The sequence below is a fragment of the Sander lucioperca genome, chromosome 3 (genome assembly GCF_008315115.2).
Source record: "Sander lucioperca isolate FBNREF2018 chromosome 3, SLUC_FBN_1.2, whole genome shotgun sequence".
Classification (NCBI taxonomy): domain Eukaryota; kingdom Metazoa; phylum Chordata; class Actinopteri; order Perciformes; family Percidae; genus Sander; species Sander lucioperca.
In genome coordinates, this window is record NC_050175.1 from 4,687,680 (window position 1) to 4,700,179 (window position 12,500).

Consider the following 12,500-nt stretch of genomic DNA (forward strand, 5'->3'; position numbering starts at 1 on the left):
TATTTTTTGTAATGCTTCTGCCACTATTTACACGAAAAAAAAATCACATTTTCTGACGTTTGTCAGTTTTTTTTTTGTTCTGCGTCTGACGCCGCGCTGCATCACACATCTAATAACACATGTTATCTGTTTATTATTGTGTTTTTAGGATGTTTTTTTATGTTTTTTGTTGACGTTTTTGTCACATTTTTTAAAACACAACAGGGCGTAGTAGGCCGTAGTAGGGCACAGCAGGGCGTGGTAGGGCACAGCAGGGCGTAGCAGGCCGTAGTAGGGCACAGCAGGGCGTAGTAGGCCGTAGTAGGGCACAGCAGGGCGTGGTAGGGCACAGCAGGGCGTAGCAGGCCGTAGTAGGGCACAGCAGGGCGTAGCAGGCCGTAGTAGGGCACAGCAGGGCGTAGTAGGCCGTAGTAGGGCACAGCAGGGCGTGGTAGGGCACAGCAGGGCGTAGCAGGCCGTAGTAGGGCACAGCAGGGCGTAGCAGGGCTTGGTAGGGCACAGCAGGGCGTAGTAGGCCGTAGTAGGGCAAAGCAGGGCGTGGTAGGGCACAGCAGGGTGTAGCAGGCCGTAGTAGGGCACAGCAGGGCGTAGTAGGCCGTAGTAGGGCACAGCAGGGCGTGGTAGGGCACAGCAGGGCGTAGCAGGCCGTAGTAGGGCACAGCAGGGCGTAGTAGGCCGTAGTAGGGCACAGCAGGGCGTAGTAGGCCGTAGTAGGGCACAGCAGGGCGTAGTAGGGCACAGCAGGGCGTAGTAGGGCACAGCAGGGCGTAGTAGGCCGTAGTAGGGCACAGCAGGGCGTGGTAGGGCACAGCAGGGCGTAGCAGGCCGTAGTAGGGCACAGCAGGGCGTAGCAGGGCTTGGTAGGGCACAGCAGGGCGTAGCAGGCCGTAGTAGGGCACAGCAGGGCGTAGCAGGGCTTGGTAGGGCACAGCAGGGCGTAGTAGGCCGTAGTAGGGCAAAGCAGGGCGTGGTAGGGCACAGCAGGGTGTAGCAGGCCATAGTAGGGCAAAGCAGGGCGTAGCAGGGCGTGGTAGGGCACAGCAGGGCGTAGCAGGGCGTGGTAGGGCACAGCAGGGCGTGGTAGGTCACAGCAGGGCGTAGCAGGCCATAGTAGGGCACAGCAGGGCGTGGTAGGGCACAGCAGGGTATAGCAGAGCGTGGTAGGACACAGCAGGGTGTAGTAGGGCACAGCAGGGCGTAGTAGGGCACAGCAGGGCATAGTAGGGCGTAGTAGGGCGTAGTAGGGCGTAGTAGGGCACAGCTGCCCGTAGCAGGGTATAGCAGGCCGTAGCCGGTCGTAGTAGGGCACAGCAGGGCGTCGCTGGCCGTCGTAGGCCGTAGCAGGGCGTAGCAGGGCATAGTAGGCCGTAGTAGGGTGTAGTAGGGCGTAGTAGGGCACAGCTGCCTGTCTGTAGCAGACCGTAGCAGGGTGAAGTAGGGCACAGCAGGGTGTAGTAGGGCTTAGTAGGACACAGCAGGGTGTAGAGGGACACAGCAGGGTGTAGTAAGGCGCAGCATGGTGTAGTATAGGGCGTAGTAGGGCGTAGTAGGACACAGCAGGTTGTAGTAGGGCGTAGTAGGACACAGCAGGGTGTAGAGGGACACAGCAGGGTGTAGTAGGGTGCAGTAGGGTGTAGTAGGGTGTAGTAGGACACAGCAGGGCGTAGCAGGTCGTAGCATGGCATAGCAGGCTGTAGTAGGTCGTAGCAGGGCGACGAGCTGGACCACAGTGACAGCAGCAACCATGATTTAGGTGCCACCCTGATCCAAGGAAAACTGCTGGGCGAAAAAGACATAAGGACTCCGGGGAAAAGCTCCCCAGAGCACGGTTAGTAACGCCCAGATGGAAGAGAGAGGAGAGAGGAGCTCTATAACAGCAGAACTAAGAGCTGGTCCAAGACCAACCTGAGCCAGCTCTGTAAGGGCAAGAGATGGTGTCACACTTTAGTCTTTCTTCTAATAAGGAAGGAAAACGGTTTGTTTTAATAGAGTTTATTGTCACTTTTGCGATGTTTCTGATGCTCTTGCGATGTTTTTGTCGCTTTTGATCGACTGTTTTTATCAATTGTGATGTTTTTTTGTCGCCTATTCGACTCTTTTAGTCTCTTTCCACAGTCTTCTATTGTTTGAGGCATCAGAGTCTGCTTGGATGTGATCTAACCTCTGTGTGATTTGCGCGGAGTGACATCACAGCGCCACAGGCAGCGACCAATCACAGCCTGTTTTGGTTTCAGGGCTCATTATAACTAACGGCAGTCTGGAGCGCCGTTACAAGCCTTTCCAAGTCCTTCACACATAAAAGCCGTTTGGCATCTGGGCTGGCCGGCGCCGAGCATTCAACACGACCACCGCCGTACGGATCTCTGAATATTTAATTAATAATTAGTCGTGTAATTCCTCCTCGGGAGTTATTATCCCTCAAACTGCCGTGTGAATGTAATTATTAGCAGCCTTTTTGTTTCCCCGCCGCCCGCGCTCATTACTGTCAGGATTGATGTAACACAAACTTCATTAAAAATTAAAGTGGGCTCCTTTAATTACGCAGCCGCCCTCGCAGACGCCAGAATTAGCCAACTCAGTGATGTGCAAATGAGAGCATTATTTAAGAAACATGCTGGAAGTGGTTATGCTAATTCGCCGGGGGTTTCACAGTGGCAGACCTCTCCGCATATTCATTAAACGCTCAATGCAAATTTAATGCGGGCCGCCTTAGTAATGCCTTGTTAATTTATTCAGATTTATTGAGTAAGACTTGTAAAAAGTAGCACTTTAATTAGCCCATCTCCTCGGTGATCGCTGAGCTTTTAAAAAAAGGGAACATCAGGGCTTCAGCCAGGTTTAAAGGAGGGACGTTTGCTGCACTTATCAGAGAGAAATCACTTAGACGCGTGTTCCCGGGAGGAGGAAACAGCTCTAATGGTTGAAATCACGCTGCAGACAGTCTGGGTAAAGGACCTGACAGCAGTACTTGAGTGAAAGTACAACTATCTGTAGTAAATAATAAGATAAGATATACTCTATTGTCCTCGAAGGGAAATTAGTTTTGGACTCTGTCCGTTCCGCAGCTTTACAAAGACAACACAAAATACAGAAAATAAGCATCTCTCAACACTCTCATGCAACACAAAACATGCTCTCATATACATTAGACAGGTACCTATATAGTAATACTCTCATATACATTAGACAGGTACCTATATAGTAATGCTATCATATACATTAGACAGGTACCTATATAGTAATACTCTCATATACATTAGACAGGTACCTATATAGTAATGCTATCATATACATTAGACAGGTACCTATATAGTAATACTCTCATATACATTAGACAGGTCCCTATATAGTAATACTCTCATATACATTAGACAGGTCCCTATATAGTAATACTCTCATATACATTAGACAGGTACCTATATAGTAATACTCTCATATACATTAGACAGGTCCCTATATAGTAATACTCTCATATACATTAGACAGGTCCCTATATAGTAAGCACATTAACTCCTTTCAGTGGCAGTTTTTAATTGAACAACCCTGTACATATTGCACAACCCAAATAGCCTACATATTGCACAACTAACATATTGCACAACCCAAATAGCCTAGGTATTGCACAAAATGTCATAATGCACACTCAAATAACCAACATATTGCACAAATGACACATTTCCACATAACCTATGCAGTACATAATGAAAGTAACAGAAAATGTCTTTGGTAGATGATAAAGTCAAAAACGCTGAAAAAAAGCATCGCAATAGTAAAAAAAAACGTCAAAATGGCTGAAAGGGAGATCAGTGTTTTCTCTCGGTTTGTGGACTCAGGGGCTCGTATGTGCGGGGGGGTTAGGCGTACTTCCTCAAGAAAACATTAATTTTTCTCTTTTTGGTCATTTTTGTTTTCTTTGGGCTTGTTTTGGGTCTCTGTTACAGGGTTTCTCTAGGGTCTTAAAAAGTCTAAAATTTTAAAAATCTACATTTTAGGAATTGAAAAGTCTTAAATTCACTGTATTGTGTTCTAGGACCTTCCTCCACAGCGCTGTGCAGGAAGGTCTGACTAGTCCACACAGTAATCCTGGGTGGGAGCCAAACACGCTCTGGTTTATTGGCATTTCTTTAAACCTTTTTTCTGTACAATCACTTGATATCTTCACCGCTAAACATTAACTCTATAGCTGCGATATCTCTCTCTTTTGTCCGCTCACACGTAATCTTTCTTCACCTTCTCTCTCTCTTCATCTTCCTTCACTTTCTCTCTCTCTTCAGCAGTGTCCCCAGACAGAACTCAAACTGTCCCGTCAACACTGGGCTGTCACAAAGATCCAAAACTTTTATTCACAACTGTCGCAAATTCACATCGCTGCCGGTGTGAATAGTTTTGATGCAAAAAATAATCACCTGCAAGTATTACGTATCCAAACTATTCATTCGTTACTTATTCGTCACGCCCCCAGTGTGTAACGGCCTTCAGTGTGTTCTTTTCAAAGCGACCATGTAGCAGTTCTGACCCAGATATAATGATATCAGGACAACATGTGCAAGTTGTGTCTAAATACAAGTGTTCTGTCCTCTGCCTGGAATCATGTGAAATCATGCCACCTATTGGACTTTCATAGGACAGGAAGCAACAGAAACAGGAAGTAGGAAACATGTAGTTTTGAAAAGCCTCCCCACCTCATGCTTCTCTGATTGCCAGGCACCAGCACCAGAAGCAATCGCTTTCCATCCTTCGTTGTACTGCTTAACGGTAGAGATCCATTTGACCGTGCGACGCTTCTGTCGCGCCGTGCTCCACTCTATTCCTATGGGTGACGTCAAGCGACTTCAACGTGCATGCAAAGCATTCTGGGAAGGCGGCGCTGCATTTGAAAAAATCAGCGCCGTCCAAAAGCTTGCCGATGCCCATCTTTATGCAAATTACTCCGTTGAACGCGACGCGACTATCCAGTAGAAGTAGACGAAAATCTTTTAAACTGACCTTTGTTGATCTGAAATGAAGACAGATTCAGCAACTGCACGGCCTATTTCTCTCTTAAAATGTTTTCAGAAACACGTTTCGGTGAACTATTTTCGTAAAAAATACTAGATCGTATTGTCAGCGAGCCGCCATGACAGTCTGGTGAAATTCTCGAGAAGCCAAACCCACGTCAGGCGTTCGTCCAATCAGCTGCCAGTCAGGGGCATGGAGCATCAACCATGGATGTATGACGTCGCGACACCACGCTTCAGTCGTGTCAGACAAATGGATCTCTACCGTAAGAAAGCAAAGGCTGTAAGTAAACCAAACCATTGTATAGCAGCCTGAATTGAAGGATGTTTGTGGCAGGCGATGCCTAACGCTGGCTACACACTGGCTGCGTGGCGTGAGCGTGGCATTTCTGTTGCGTGTCAGCTGCGTGGCGTTTTCTAAGTCTTTGCACACCAGAAAGGTGTCTGACGCGGCGCTGCTAGTCTTGTCTGGATACACGTATGTTTCTCATAAACATAAACATAAATATATACTGATCTGATTACAGCAAAGACAACGTCGGCAGTATTGACGGCAAAATAGGCTCCAGAATATTTCATTCTGTATTGACAGGTGCAATATTTGAAAATCGATAATTATTTATTATTATGTATGTTGGAGGAGGCCTCGGGGAAGACCCAGGACTAGGTGGAGGGACGTCCAGCTGGGAGGAGGCCTCGGGGAAGACCCAGGACTAGGTGGAGGGACGTCCAGCTGGGAGGAGGCCTCGGGGAAGACCCAGGACTAGGTGGAGGGATTATATCTCCAATCTTGCCTGGGAACGCCTCGGGATCCCCCAGTCGGAGCTGGTTAATGTGGCTCGCGAAAGGGAAGTTTGGGGTCCCCTGCTGGAGCTGCTGCCCCTGCGACCCGACATCACATAAGCAGACGAAGATGGATGGATGGATGGATATTTATTATTTGTATATTTCTTTTCTTTATATTTTCACTCCTTTTCAATGTGATGCCAACATGAAAGACATAAAAGGGTAACTACTAGGGTCCAGCCCTTTAAAGAGCTCAGATGCTAACTCTCCAACTCACGTCATTATTGATTGGAGTTTGGCTGACTGTCAGTCTACGTGCTGTTACCCATTAACACGTAGGTAGGACAGTTACAACAAGTATCTGGCGCTGCATCTCATGTCACTTAAATTGCATCCTCGAGGATGCGAGAAGAGAGGCAACGAGCAAATGTGTTTTAGAGAGATGAGACGTCCTTTCCTCTGAAGCGTCACATGAATACGTCAGCTGTTTGGGCGGAGTTAGCAACTCAGCTGCACGGCTTCCAGGAAGACTGCTCTCATTATTACATTACATTACATGTCATTTAGCTGACGCTTTTATCCAAAGCGACTTACAGTTGCTAGATATGTCAGAAGTTGCACACCTCTGGAGCAACTAGGGGTTACGTGTCTTGCTCAGGGACACATTGGTTGATGTATCACAGTGGGAATTAAACCCAGGTCTCACTTTCTTGTCACTTTATTTGATAAACACAGGGCAATCCTCAGTTCACAGTATTTCCTCTCCACATTGCACCTGTCCACCTGCAGCTGATCTCTGCAGTATTTCCTCTGGTGTTTGTGTCGGATCGTAAATCAAGAGTCAAACGTGGGGTATACTCGCCGCAGCCGACCTGTCGAGCGCCAGTGTGACGCCATGGGAGTGCCATAACTGTTTATTAGAGCTGTCAAACAAATACATTTTCTTAATTGCGATTAATCGTTGAATTTCTATAGTTAATCGCGATTAATCGCATGTTTTATGACATGATTAAAATTCTATTATTTTGCATTTCAGAACAGTTTTTAAGTTCATATTAACAATGGAAAGCCATTCTTACCAGTGGATGTTGATTGGGAATCAAATGAATGCAAAGAAAGTTACTTTATGAACTTGACTTTAAGATTTGTATTTGTTTATTATATATTTAATCTAGTCACACATTTGAATTTAACAACAACTTTGAATGCACCACAAGGCTGTAGTTTACCAGTTTCATTGAACGCACCGTCTGTGTTTTTCCGACAACAGCAGCTGCAGATTGTTACATCCCGCTGTTGAATCCTCTACAGTGAAATACAGACAAACTTTACACCGTTTAGCGTTAGCATTGTAACCGTGTTTAATCCAGCTACTAGCTAGCGGTAGGCTAACGTTAGCTGCTGTTGAGTATAGTGTTAACTAGCATCACGTGCAGCGGTGTTTCTGTTTCCTGTAACGTCTGTTTCAGAGCATCAGAGAGAAGTGCAGACATATCAGTGGCACCAGAATGAGGCACCGAAATCCGCGTTGCTATTCCTGCAGCAGCAGGATGTGTTACGAGGAAGTACGGCAAAATAGTAGCCTGTTAGGCACGACGCAAAGCCGAGTGAAGTGAAAATAAATTAATAAATGGCGACATGCGATTAATACGATTAAAAAAAATTTACGCATTATGCTCGACCCTTAATCGCATTGCGATTAACGCGTTAATACTGACAGCCCTACAGTTTATACTGGCGTGTGTTGGTCGCGACACTAGCTGCAGTCTTCTCCTGAACAGAGGTGGCGCTAATGAGGAAAGGCTACCGACGTTGCTCTTTAAGAAAAAGGTAAACAACGGCAGAACTGGCAGCAGCATTGCCGTCAATGCTTGGATTTGATTGGATGAGCTACTTGGTGGATCAAGCCTTTCATTCGCCATAAAGATCTCATCTTAACCCAGTAGGTTTACAAGAGAGACTAGCAGTCACTCTGAGAGTCCTGGCATCACGTTGCCCTCGAGCTCGTCCATGCTTCCTGTTTCCGCTTTGTCGCTCGGCGCTGAAAAAAATTTAGAAAATCCTGGTGCGCCAGCGAGATCTACGTCATTTTGATGTCAGCTCGGCTGAGGCGACTGTAAAGCGGCTCGTCTTTTTCTCTCTGTGTTCCCGCGGCGGCTTTGGGAGGAAACAGATTGGTCAATCGGTGAATTAAACCCTTTGAATTTGAATTGACACCTTTTTTTGTCACTTTCTTTGCACTTTCTTCTGCTTTTTTGACGTTTTCGTCGATTGCTTTGATGTTTCTGTCGCTTTTTCATCACTTTTGTTGCTGTTTTCTACTTTCTTGTAGCTTTTTTTCAACGTCTTTTGTATTTTTGTGTCTTTTGGCTCATGCTGTATATCCACACGTCAGAGTCTCTTTGCTCGGGTTTTTCTCCCTGTGTTCCTCGGCGGCTTTGGGAGGACACAGATTGGTGAATCGGTGAACTAAACCCACAGAAAAGCTGCAGAAATCCCCGAGCACAGTCGTCTGGATGAGAAATGGAACAACAGGCTTATTTCAACATTTTTGTCGCTTGTTTTCGTCGCTTTTTTAAAATGTTTGGTCCCCTTTTTCTACTTTCTTGTAGCTTTTTTTCAATGTTTTTAACAGGTATTTTGTGTCTTTTGGCTCACATATCAACTCATCAGAGTCTCTTTGCTCGTGTTTTTCTCTCTGTGTTCCTCGGTGGCTTTGGGAGGAAACAAATTGGTGAATCGGTGAATTAAACCCACAGAAAAGCTGCAGGAAATCCCAGAGCACAGTCGTCTGAGAGAGAAATGGAACAACAGGCTTCTTTAAGGTCAAGATTTGCAGTGCGAGCCGAGGCTCAGACATAAATGCTCGGTAACGCCGGCGGCTGATTGCTTCCCTCTCCAGACGAGAGCAATCTGTGGCAGCCGCGTGTCGAGGGCCCTTGGCGGCCCCGACAGACGAGTCCTAAAGCCCGTCTCTATTACCGGGCCGCCGGCTCAGAGAGGAGCAGCACATTACAGTCTTAATGTTTCCTACACGCGGCGCTCCTCGGACAATCCCCCCAGGATCTACAAACCTTTTCCTTTCCTTCCTGCAGAGACGAGCCTGTAAACTATGTGGAGTCCTAGGAAGGACTTCAGCAGTGCTCAGCTGACTTCGTCGTTTTTATATGTGGCCGAGACAGTTCAACACTAACACAAATACTACAACACAAATATAAATACTACAGCACAAATATAAACACTACTACACAAATACTACAACACAAATACAAAAGCTACAACACAAATACAAATACTACAACACAAATATAAACACTACAACACAAATACTACAACACAAATACAAAAGCTACAACACAAATACAAATACTACAACACAAATACTACAACACAAATACAAATACTACAACACAAATATAAACACTACAACACAAAATACTACAACACAAATACAAAAGCTACAACACAAATACAAATACTACAACACAAATACTACAACACAAATACAAATACTACAACACAAATATAAACACTACAACACAAATACTACAACACAAATACAAAAGCTACAACACAAATACAAATACTACAACACAAATACAAATACTACAACACAAATACTACAACACAAATACTACAACACAAATACAAATACTACAACACAAATATAAACACTACAACACAAAATACTACAACACAAATACAAAAGCTACAACACAAATACAAATACTACAACACAAATACTACAACACAAATACAAATACTACAACACAAATATAAACACTACAACACAAAATACTACAACACAAATACAAAAGCTACAACACAAATACAAATACTACAACACAAATACAAATACTACAACACAAATACAAATACTACAACACAAATACTACAACACAAATACAAATACTACAACACACAAATACAAATACTACAACACAAATACAAATGATACAACACAAATACAAATACTTCAACACAAATACAAATACTACAACACAAATACAAATACTACAACAAATACTACAACACAAATACAAATACTACAACAAATACTACAACACAAATACAAATACTACAACACAAATATAAACACTACAACACAAATACAAAAGATACAACACAAATACAAATACTACAACACAAATACAAATGCTACAACACAAATACAAATACTACAACACAAATACAAATACTACAACAAATACTACAACACAAATACAAATACTACAACACAAATATAAACACTACAACACAAATACAAAAGATACAACACAAATACAAATACTACAACACAAATACAAATGCTACAACACAAATAAAAATACTACAACACAAATACAAATACTACAACACAACAACAGGTTCTCACACTCATCTCGTAAAATATGGACGCTTAGTCAGGTGCCTTTGTCGTTGTTATTGACGCTAAAAGTCTCCTTTAGCGTCATAAGTAAACGCGCTTGGTCGGGACTATTGCCGTCCCTTTAGCGCTACAAGTAAACACGCTTGGTCGGGACTATTGCCGTCCCTTTAGCGTCATAAGTAAACGCTCTTGGTCGGGACTATTGCCGTCCCTTTAGCGCTACAAGTAAACACGCTTGGTCGGGACTATTGCCGTCCCTTTAGCGCTATAAGTAAACGCTCTTGGTCGGGACTGTTGCCGTCCCTTTAGCGCTATAAGTAAACGCGCTTGGTCGGGACTATTGCCGTCCCTTTAGCGCTATAAGTAAACGCACTTGGTCGGGACTATTGCCGTCCCTTTTGACACAGTTATGTTAAGGAAAGGGTCGTGGGTGGGCGTACGGTTCCGTGACACGCGGGAGGAAAGAAAAAAACGACTTTAGCAAGCATGACAAGCGGGACGCCAACCCTGCTCTCCTGGGTGAAAGTCCTGTGTTTGACCCCGGTACGTTCTACAAACACGCTGAAAGACGCCTTTTTCGTCGCATCAGACGCTGAGAGCCACTGTCCAAACGTCCTTATTTTACGAGTTCGGAATGAGAACGGGTTGAACACAAATACAAAAGCCTCAAATCAAATACAAACACTACAACACAAATGTGCTTTTTCATTGCTGTTGAACCGTCTCGGCCACCTTACTTTTAGGCTTTTTTGAATGTTTTTTTCAAATAGCGTTGACGTTTATGTCTAGTAGTTTTCCAACTTTTCTATGAAGCATTTTCTGACGTTTCTGTCCTTCTATTTTGACGTTTCTGTTTTTTTGCGACGTTTTTGTTGCTTATTGGCGCATTTCTTTTGTCGCTTTTTTTCAATGTTTTTGTCTCTTTTTTGTCCGTATTTTATACGATGGGAGTGAGAATTCCATGAAATTATCACCAACTGTTAGCGCATTACGTGGTGGTACGGAATCTGTGAAAATTCCTTGTGGCCACCACGGAAAACAATGCCAATGTAAAGTCAATGAGAAGATAAAGTAGTATTAAGAGCCACTACGGCAGAGAGTAGTATGAAAGCCTGAAAATCCGCGTAAGGAGGTGGGTCAAACACAGGACCTTCACCCAGGAGACCGGGATCGTGTCCCGCATGTCATGATTCCTAAACCCAACCCGTTCTTGTCCCGCCCACCCACGACCTTTTCCTTAACTTAAGGGGCCGTGTTCATTTCACGGAATTATTCCATGGGCCATCACGGAATTTTCCGTGATTCCGTGAAACTGCCACAGATTTTGAGGTAATTCCGTGAGATCAGGTTGGTGAGAACGCGTTGCATAGAGAGAGCCGAAACTTTCAGATTCAATTGAATGTAATTCATAGTGTCAAAGTTATCTCCGGACACACAGATCGAGTAGACACATTTTTTTTTTTTTGCATTTTATCAACAATTTTGTTGCTTTTTCTGCCTTTTTTGCCATTTTTTTCTTATTTTCTTACTTTTCTTTAATCATTTGGACTTTTCGTATCTTTTTTCAACGTATGGTTCTTGAGAACAGGCTGCCCAGTTATAATGTGTCTCCCCCCCGCCCCCCAAATGTTGAAACCAAAACTCAGTAAGAAGAAACATGGGGAAATGAAAATACATATTTAGACGGCTGTTAGAAGTGAGATATAGTCAGCGAACGGTAAACCCAGCCGGCTCTCTGTCTACTTGTATACTTTCTGTGAACACTTATTAGTTCATTTTCTTTTCTCGTCAAAGAACGCCAGCTTTTATTTCCTCTCCGTCTGAATATATATTTGCAGCAGAAACTTCCTTTCTGCTCGCGGGCGACTAAATAAATAAAAGCCGGCTAATAAATAAGGATTCAATTATCACAAAGATTAGCGCGTGACTTTGTTTAGATATTAACTTTGATTTGAAGGCAGCGCGGCTCCGTCCCCGCTCGGTAATTAAATCAAAATCCTCTTCAAACACATCGCCAAGCACAGACTCAGATTCGGGGGGGAACGTCGGGAGAAAAACTGCGTGTTTGAAAGTGTGTTTCCAGGGCTTAGTCGCCGCACACTTTCAATTAATTGGGAGGAAACTTCAAGGAAAGTGCAGCAGGAAAAACAATCTGCGCCTCTAATCCGTCCATCACAGAGGAGGATCCCCACACGCCCGTTTCTTTTCACAGACCCTGAATGCAGCACGGCTGCCTGGACTAACAGCTTATCGGCGCCTGCTTCCTTCTGATTAAAAGTTTCCCCCAAAAATATCCCGTCAGCTTTTTTCAGCTCTTCATTCTCTCTCTCTCTCTCTCTCTCTCTCTC

At 44.4% G+C, this 12,500-nt stretch overlaps 2 long non-coding RNA genes across 2 annotated transcripts in view; both read left to right on the forward strand.

Moving 5' to 3' along the window:
• LOC116056323 overlaps window positions 1-7,685 on the forward strand; it is a 14,422-nt gene extending 6,737 nt beyond the window's left edge. Inside the window, exons 2-3 of the long non-coding RNA XR_004106545.1 lie at window positions 6,820-6,823; window positions 7,674-7,685. This is a non-coding gene — a long non-coding RNA (uncharacterized LOC116056323). The remainder of the gene's footprint in view (window positions 1-6,819; window positions 6,824-7,673) is intronic.
• A 3,761-nt stretch (window positions 7,686-11,446) lies between these two features.
• Window positions 11,447-12,500, forward strand: part of LOC116056308 — an 11,364-nt gene continuing 10,310 nt past the window's right edge. The window contains exon 1 of the long non-coding RNA XR_004106543.2: window positions 11,447-11,458. This is a non-coding gene — a long non-coding RNA (uncharacterized LOC116056308). The remainder of the gene's footprint in view (window positions 11,459-12,500) is intronic.